Source organism: Mus caroli, chromosome X, assembly GCF_900094665.2.
Source record: "Mus caroli chromosome X, CAROLI_EIJ_v1.1, whole genome shotgun sequence".
In the NCBI taxonomy this organism is placed as follows: Eukaryota; Metazoa; Chordata; class Mammalia; order Rodentia; family Muridae; genus Mus; species Mus caroli.
The window spans coordinates 152,755,887-152,765,876 of record NC_034589.1 but is presented as its reverse complement, the minus strand read 5'-3'; the positions used below and the strand labels follow the sequence as shown (position 1 = coordinate 152,765,876).

The window sequence follows — 9,990 nt, the reverse complement described above, 5'->3', positions numbered from 1 at the left end:
TTTTCTGAGAATATATATAACCTACTGTGTCCATTTAGTGTTGTATATAAGTACATGTGTTTAGGGCTGACGATTTGGGACTGGATAATCTATCAAGGAGCTCATCTCCAGAGAAGACTGATTCTCTCAGCAGGCTCTGTTTAGTTCTTCATCTAGGGATAGGACCTTGTGAAATTCCACCTCTCCAGACTAGAATGACACTTAGTGTTGTTATTATGCATATNTTGTTTCAGCAATTGTATCGTTGAAATGTCATAGGGCAGCTTCCTATGTTTGGAAGACACTATTCTAGCAACCAGTGCCCTGGTCCTCTGGTTCTTTTACTCTTTCATCCCCTCCTCTATGATTTTCCCTGAACCTTAGGTGTATGGATTGTGCTATATAAATCAGGGCTGGGCACTCTGCACATATACCAGGTTTTTGACCCTTTCCTCTCCTCTTGAACACCTATGTTGATTTATATTATTATAATCATTCTGTTTTACTATTGTTACTGATAATCTCTTGTGCTCTGTTTCTAAAATAAACTCTATCATGAGTATGTAGGTATAGGAAAAGCATGCTAAAGACTCCACTCAAGACTACCTAGGCTCTATGGAGTCCACTGGGGACTTAGAAAATATATCCTACTAAGAGAGGGAGGGGTGGATTATTATACTGAAAATATATAGAAACAAATAACTAAAACACCAACAATAATACATACTATATATAATGAATAATTTTAAAATACTGTCACTCTATCGGGACCTTACCTAAATTAGCTAATGCAGTCGCCCTTCACTCTTTACCCTAATATTTTTTATTTCTGCCCTTTTCCCCTCCTAATCTGATGTTATGAGCTGGCATCGATTTAACCTGTAAGATTTATGAAAATTCTTCAATAATTTATGTTTTGTTGTTATATCTGTTTATGACAGCAAGAGATGGGCCATCCCATGTGCAACAGATGAGTTAACATATTTTTGTCACCATGAAATGTAGTATGAATCCTATAGCATGTAAAGCCAGATAAATAATCTACTGGGTAGTTCAGAGAGACCTAACATAGAACCAAATATGGCTGTCTTTTAAAAAAATACAATGAAATGATCATTAATGATATTCTGCTATACCCATAGATAGGTGCTTTTCTGGTTGTATCATCATAGAGACTTCCTCTGGCAGCAGATGGGAGCAAGATCCAAGACAGATATTATGCAGAGAGAGAGTCTAAATTGGAGGTCTCTATCTGGTCCCTCCCCTTAGAGCTCAGCAAGCCCCTGGAACGTTGAGGAGGGAAGATGATAGGAGTCAGATGAGATGGGGGACACCAGTAGAACATGACCAACTGAATCCACTAAACAGGGCTCACATGAGCTCACAAAGACTAAAGCAGCAAGCATGTGGCCTACATGAGTTTGCACAAAGTTCACTGCATATATTTTATGGCTGGTAGCTTGTTGTTTCAGTGGGACTCTGAATAGTAGAAGTGGATGCATCTCTGACTCTTTTGCCTGCTTTCAAGACTCTTTTTCTCCTGTTGGGTTGCCTTGTCCAGCCTGGATTTGAGGATCTCGCTTTGTCTTAACTTGTTTTGTCCTGTTTGGCTGTTTTCTACTGAAGGCCTTCCTTTTCTGAAAAGGAAATAGAGGGAGAGTGGATCTGGGGGAAGGGGGAGGTAGATGGAGCTAGGAGGAATGCGGGGATGGGAAACTGGGGCTGGGCTACATTGCATGAGAGAAGAATCTATTTTCAATAAGAAAGAAAGAAATCTAGGTTGTCTCTTTAATCGCTTCTAAAAAGTGACAAGGCTGCCCTATATGTTTCAGGCTTTACTGAAGGTTTCAGTACTTTACAATCAATAACTCAGCAAGTAAGAATTGAGCATTCACACCCATATTCAGAACAACAATAACAAAACCCAAACTGGTGCTTCCCATTCTTCACTTAGAAAGGTAAGGACACTAAGTGTTGAGAGAGGATGTCTTTTATCCTACTTACATGGTCAGAATATTAACTTGAGAACTGCTACATGAGTCACACACAGGATTCCTCCTTTTCAGCTCATGCTTTCACTTAATATATAGCATTTTGCTATAGCATTTTAATGTATTTTGGTTAATCAGTATTTTCCTGTAAAGTTTTTGTCTTTGATAATATACTTACAAAAAAAATGTCATCTGTTATCACATATGCTCCTGTACATTTCTTTCTGGAATTTTTATAGAAGTGTTTCAACTTTAAAAATAACTACAAAAAGTTCAAGATTTTGTTTCAGAATATGATGTAACAATTTAACCCTCAGGATTATTAGATATTGCAAAATCAGAAAGCAGCCAAGAATGATGCTAACAGAAATATAATATGAGCTACATGTATAATGTAAAAGTTTGTTATAGTCCCAGTTAGAAAAGTGAGAAGATGGGCTGGAGAGTTGGCTCAGAGGTCAAGAGCAGTTCTTCTTCCAAAGAACCTGGATTCAGTTCCAAGCACCCACATCTGATGTCCTGGGCACCAGGCATGTATGTGGGACACATATATACATATGAATGCAAATCACTCATGCACATGAAAAATAATAAAGCAAGAGAATCTCACCAAAAAATTAAAACTATGCAAATGAAATGATCACTTCAATGTGTGACTGACATCAAATGTTAGTAGTAAGTTTCATATCCTGTTTTATATAGAACCTTCAAATTTTAATACATATTTTGGGGAGTGCAAAGCCAGCTAGTTATTTTATCATTTTATTATCATTTTATTATTTATATCAATTTTCACAGACACCTAATACATGCTTTAAAAGATTTCACAATGTAGTTCTAGATACATGTCGAGACAATACTGAAAAGTGATGAATCTCGTGATTCAAAACAGTATTTTAGATAGCAGGCAATCTGGAGATTTTATTCTCAAGTGCACCACTACCCAAATATGAAAGTTAAAGCTTCTGAGACCAGGACTTGTGAAGTCATCCAACCTTTAAATTGACTCTAGAATTTGTGCTGTCAGTAACTGAATATACCATGAGCAGCTTTGGGGTTCCAAGCTGAAAAACAAAACCAAGCAAAACAAAAAAACAACCAAAGCCAAAACCAAACCAAACAAACCAGAGGCTCCAGACTCCCAGAGGCTCCAGGCTCCCAGAGGCTCCAGGCTCCCAGAGGCTCCAGGCTCCCAGAGGCTCCAGGCTCCCAGAGGCTCCAGGCTCCCAGAGGCTCCAGNGAGGCTCCAGGCTCCCAGAGGCTCCAGGCTCCCAGAGGCTCCAGGCTCCCAGAGGCTCCAGGCTCCCAGAGGCTCCAGGCTCCCAGAGGCTCCAGACTCCCAGAGGCTCCAGGCTCTAAGAGTCTCCAGTCTAAGAGCACATGCCCTCCTCTTCCATCTCCTGCAATACTTGAGTAAGTGATGTGGGTGGACAAACTGATTTATAATTTCATATTTGGTAAAAGGTCTTCTCCTATTTCAGGAATTAGCACCTCTAAGGCAGAATGGTCTGCTTGTATACACTCTCCAATAAAGCCTTTCCTCTTCGGTCAGTTTCCATCTTCAAATGGCAGCTTTAGAAACTTGGGGAACTGGCTTTGTTCTCTTTGGGCCACAGTGAGCTCAGATAGGGAGCACCTTGGTTGTAGGTTTTAGTATCCACAAATTTTCTCAACATTCTCACAGCTCTCATTTATGGTGCTGAGGAAATTTTTTGAAAGGACAAAATATTTTGGACATGAGAATGATTCTTTAGGTAGCTGTTCTTTCCAAATTTTAACCAAAAGGGCTCTACCCATCTCCTCTCCCTTCCCCAACCCTCCCACCTTCAACTAATATACCAGTAACAGACAAAAACTACACACATGCTAGGCTGTAAAAGTGCAGTTAACATCTTTACTCTCTCACATCCCAGTTCTGCAGGGTTTGTCCTTCGTGGCAGGTCTACCATTTTCTTAGCAAAGCACAGAATGGGTGTCTTGAGACATTCTCCCCTTTCCCTTCCCCTGGGGTGGATGTACAATTATATTGCTTGAAATGATTAAAAGCATGTGCGCTGCTGCATGGCCCAGAAACTATGCTGGACATCTCAAATCACCTCTATGGTGTCAAGACAGATACAACTCCTTCCCTCTCCACCTGAAACTGTCACAGTCAAAGGTGACAGGGGCTGGTACTCAACGGGGCTAATTCTTGTCGTCTTTTTTGTCATCAACCTCTGCGGGGTAAGAATGCCACATTAGCATTTCCTCATAATGGATATGACAACCTGTGGGCACTTGATGTAGGCTTTTTTGGGCAGAGACAAGGTCAGCCTCATCAGAATATTTCCATTCCATCAGAAACATCCTGAGGTTTGCAGGCAAATGGATGGAACTAGAAAATATCATCCTGAGTGAGGTAACCCAGACCCAAAAGGACATGCATGGTATATACTCACTAATAAGTGGATATCAACTAAAAAGTACAGAATACCCAGGATACAATCCACAAAACTCAAGAAGGTTAACAAGCTAAAGGGCCCAAGTGAGGATGCCTCAGTTCCACTTTGGAGGGAGAGAGAGGGTGGGACCTGGGTGAGAAAGGGGACAGGGAGGTGAAAAGGGCAGTATGATCAGGTATTGGATGGGGGAACAGGAATGAAACCCTGAGGGGCAGCAGAAAGAATGGAAACAGGAAACCTTGGGGGGGGTAGGAGGTTGGAGGAACCCTCCAGAATGCACCAGAGACCTGGGAGGTGAGACACTCTCAGGACTCAGAGGGAGGGACCTTAGATGGGATGCCCAACAATGGGGAGAGGGAACTTACAGAACCCACCTCCAGCAGGAAGACAGGGCATCAAGTGGAGGGATGGGATTGCCTTCCCACAGTCAGAAACTCTCACCTAGAATTGTTCCTGTCTAAAAGAACTGCAGGGACAAAAATGGAGAAGAGACTGAGGGAAAGGAGGTCCAGTGACAGGCCCAACTTGGGATCTATCTCAAGGGGAGGCTCCAAGACCTGACACTATTACTGCTACTATGGTGTACTTACAGACAGGAGCCTAGCATAGCTGCCCTCCAAGAGTCCCAACAAGCAGCTGAAAGAGTCAGATGCAGATACGTACACCCAACTTATGAACAGAAGCCGGGGACCCCCTGTGGTTGAATTAGGGAAAGGCTGGAAGAAGCTGAGGAGAGGAGAGACCCCATAAGAAGACAAGCAGTCTCAACTACCCCAGACCCCTAATATCTCTCAGACACTGAGCTACCAACCAGGCAGCATACACCGGCTGATATGAGGCCCTCAACATACACAGCAGAGGATTGTTGGAACTGGCCTCAGTGAGAGAAGATGCACCTAACCCTGGAGAGACTGGAGGCCCCAGGGAGTGGGAAGGTCTGGTGGAGTGGAGGTGGGGGTAGGGACATTCTCTTAGAGACTGGAGAGGAGGGGTGGGATGAGGAACTGTGGGAGAGCAGACCAGGAGGACTGGACTGTAAAAACAAAAATATTAAATAATAATAATTTTTTTAAAAAAAGAAACATGAGTCCTCTGCTTAAGTCAGTAACTCCAATAATTTGTTCTGGCTCCAAACCTCAGGCAAAGCCTCGTGGCTTTTCTAACTCTTTTTCATTGGGTTGCTTTTCTCTACCTTATCTTCAGAAGCAGAATCAGCTTTTCACTTGCCTCCATCTGATGCATCTATCTCGTGACCTGATTTTTGTGACTATAGAAACTAGGTTGAGGGGCTGATGAGATGGCTTAGTGGGTAAGAGCACTGACAGCTCTTCTGAAGGTCCTGAGTTCAAATCCCAGCAACCACATGGTGGCTCACAACCACCCATAATGAGATCTGGCACCCTCTTCTGGTGCATCTCAAGACAGCTACAGTATACTTATTTATAATAAACAAATTTTTGGGCCGGAGGGAGCGGGGCCAACAGGAGCTAGCAGGGTTGACCAGGGTGAGCAGAGGTCCTAAATTCAATTCTCAACAACCAGATGAAGGCTCACAACCATCTGTACAGCTATATGAAATAAATAAATAAATCTTTTTTGAAAGAAAGAAAGAGAGAGGGGGGGGGAGAGAAAGAAAGGAAGAAAAGAAAGGAAGGAAGGAGAAAAGAAAGAAAGAAAGAAAGAAAGAAAGAAAGAAAGAAAGAAAGAAAGAAAGAAAGAAAGAAAGAAAGAAAGAAAAACTAGGTCAGGGCAATCCAGGTTCTCTTCTGGCTCCCATGTGTTGTCCTCATCTGAGAAATTTTAGAAGATATTCTACTTTGCCCTTGACAACTCTCTGATCAAGAATTTTCCACCACATATTCCTCTTCCTCTTCTTCTAGTACCCCCTCCCCTTTTGTTTTGTTTCTTCCCCATAGTATCTCTCAGCTCTCTGATATAAAGGGTGATGCTGCTAGTAGCAGCATTTGAGAGTCTGAGAGGAATAGGTGCTCTGCTACCCATTCAGTTGGGTGCTCCGAGAAAGTAGAGCCCAGAAAAGCACAGAACTAGGCTGTGGTTGAGCGCCTAGCACAAACAGGGTATGGCAGGCAGGACCCATGACCCTCCCATCAGCCGAACAAAATAGCATCTCTGCATAATGTTTTAATCAAGTCTACTCCCATCCTTCCTACCCAATTCCTCGATTACCACCACCCTTCCATCACAATTTCATGTGTTCTCTTTTTAAAGATTTATTTTTATTTCTATGAATGCACATGTGTATGCTCTTGAGTTAATGTGCATGTATGTGTGTTCATGTGTGTGCATTCATGTGTGTGTGTGTGTGTGTGTGTGTGTGTGTGTCTGTGTCTGTGGGTGTGGGTGTGTAGGCCTGTAGAGTCCAAAGTACATCATATATTCTGCAGTTAGAGCCACAAACAGTTGAGAGCTGCCTGGAATGAGTGCTGGGACACAAAACCAGATCTTCTGCAGAAACAATAAGTGCTCTTAAGTGCTAAACCTCTGCTTCGGGATCCATGGTGTTGTAGTTGTCGTCGTCATCATCATCACCATTGTCGTCGTCTTGGTCATTGTCATCTACCAATTCCTCTTAGTCTTGCCATCCTATCTCCCACCCATTTAACCCTTCTTGCTCCATTATTTTCGATCCCCCCCATACCATCTGCAGTCTATCTCTCCTCTGTTGAAAGCATCCCCAGTGACCCCCTACTGGTTTCCTGATATCTATCTCTACCACAACTTAAACACACAGATTAAAGATTCAAAGATATCTTTCTGAGTCTAGGTTATCTCACTCAGAATGATCATTTCTGGCTCCATCCATTTACCTGTGAATTTCATAATTTTATTTTTTCTTAACAGCAGAAAAATATTCCATTCTATGAATGTATCATATTTTCACTATCCATTCTTCAGCTGATGGACATTGCAGTGGTTTGAAGAATAGCCTCCATAGGGTCATATATTTGAATGTTTAGTCATCACGGATTAGATGGAAAGGATTAGAAGGATTAGAGCACCCTCCCCCAGCTAAGCTTCCAATTGTGAAAAAAAATTAGAGGAAAACTTAAAGTAGAAGGAAGCCATCAACAGTTAATGCCAGTGTAATTAAAGGAGAGGGTCAAGCTCCAGCCCCAGCAAGGATAAGAACTTGGCAGCTTCACCCACATGGTTTTGGCTTTAGAGTCAGGGATAGAAGAAAGAGGTTGTAGAATCTCCCTCTGTGGCTAAGGAAAAGCCATCAAGGCCGGGTGTGTGTCAGAGGTGTCCCTGCATGGAGGCCCAGAGAAGCCATTGTGTGAAGATGTGAAGGTGAAGCCTGAATTGCCTTGGAGACCCCAAGATGTTGGTGGTAATAGAGGTGTGGAATATCTGCGGAGAAGAGCTGCAGACCAGGTATAGAACCAGGACAAGAGAAAGAAGTGTACTGCAGTCAACAAAGCTGAAAGGAGTTGGAAATATGAAGAGTGCTTTGACATCAGACATGGAAATGCAGAATTCAGAGTTTGTCCTGCTTGTTTTCAGTCTCGCTTTGGTCCAGTATGTCATCACTACACTCCTTTCCCCGCTTTTGAAATGGCAATGCATATTCTATGCCACTGTATGCTAGAAGTATGCTATCTGATTTTTTATTTTGATTTTATGGGGGATTGCAGTGAAGAGACTGCTATGAGCCTCAGAAGAGAACTTTGGACTTTAAACAGTGTTGACACTGTGATAGACTATGGGGACTTTTAAAATTGGATGAAATGAATTTTTTTGCATTATGATATAGCTATGAGACTTTGGGGACCAAGAAATAGAAAGTGGTGGTTTGACTAAGAATGGTCCCCATAGATTCATACATTTGAATGCTTAGTCACCATAGCGTGGCACTATTTCAAAGGATTTAGAAGTATTTGGAGGTGTGGTCTTATTGAATAGGTGTGGCCTTGCTGGAGAAAGTGTGTCCCTAGGTGTGAGCATTGAGGTTTCAAAAGCCCAAGCCAGGCCTGGGGTCACTCTCTATCAGCCTGCAAACAGAATGTAGCTCACACCTACTGCTCCAGCACCATGTGTGATGCCATGCTCCCTGCCAAGATAATAATAGACCAATCCTATGATACTGTAAGCAAACCCCAATTAAAAAACTTCCTTTTATCAGAATTGCCTTCATCATAGCATCTTTTCACAGCAATAGAATAGTGCCTAAGACAAGAATTATCTATTTAATGCTATACCCCACCTTTAAATTGAGTTGTTTTCTTTATATTCAATATATAAGTTCTTTTATAGTCTCAATACTAACTTCCTATCAGATATATAATTGGTAAACACTTTTTTTTCCATTTTGTAGGCTGCCATTTTGCTGGAATAAAGGTGTCCTTTGCTGTACAGGAGTGTTTCAGTTTTATGAGGTCCTATTTAATTATTGCTTTTAATGATGGTGCTATCAGGATCCTGTTCAGAAAGTAATTTCCTGTGCTAATGAGTTCAAAAGTTTTGCTGCTTTCTCCTCTAACAGATTCAGTGTATCTGGTTTTTATGATGAGATCCTTGAGCCATTTAGAATTGAGTTTTCGCCGGGTAATAAGTATGGATCTATTTGCACTCTTCTATATGCAGCCAGCCATCCAGTTTGTCCAGCACCATTTGTTGAAGATGTCCCTTCTTTGTCAAAAATCATATGGCTGTAAGAGTATGGACTTAAATTTGGTTCCTCAATTTTATTCCACTGATAAATGTGCCTGGTGTTTATGTCCATGCTGATTTTTCTATATTTCTATAGTGTATCATGAAATCAATGATATCGCCAGCAGAATTTTTACAACATATTTAAATTCTACCCATTAAAAACCAGCTATGGCTTCTACTCACTAGTTATCAGTAGCACCCTCCCCTCAGCTAAAATGTTACTACATGTTGCCAGATGTACCCAGGGGGAGTGAGTCTTCTATCCTCACTTGAGAACTGAAGGCCTAGAAGAACTGAAAATAATCTATTTAGAATGAATCTTAGAAACTTATGAGAGAGAATTTTCATTTAGCTAATATTCCTACAGTGACCAACCTGTCACAATAGTTCTTACAGTAATGAAAAACCTGTGGCGTTCTAAGGTCCTAATGTCACAAAATAGACTGGGGAAGGGAAGGGACAGCACAGAAAGAAGGAAAAAAGAGGAGGAGAGGGGGGTTGTTTCAAGAACCCTGAGGACCCTGACTTTGAGAATATGCCAGTGTTGGATTACAACATACAGCAGACAATACCCTTGACAAGTTCAGGGTGCAGGGAGACCAATGTTGCTCAATCCTAGAGCTGCTTACAATTTTACAAAGTGACAAGCAATCAATTTCAAACTTTGGGTGAGCTAATCTCTTCAAATATCTTTCTTATTCACCAAGACTGCAGTTCACCAGAAGCCCCATTTTATTTTGATGCTTCTAAATTACTTAGTTATTTTTTAAAGGATCATTTATTTTTATTTTTATTTTTATATGTGCAAGAATTTTCATGTTTGTTAACCATGTGCATGTAGTAGCTGTAGCAAACAGAAGAGGGCATCAGATCTTCTGGAAGTGGGGTCACATATGGTTGTGAGC

General features: G+C 41.6%; 1 pseudogene; it reads right to left on the bottom strand.

Annotated features, from left to right (window-relative positions):
* Positions 1 to 4,154: 4,154 nt before the first annotated feature.
* Positions 4,155 to 6,325, bottom strand: LOC110287520 (annotated as a pseudogene).
* Positions 6,326 to 9,990: the final 3,665 nt, after the last annotated feature.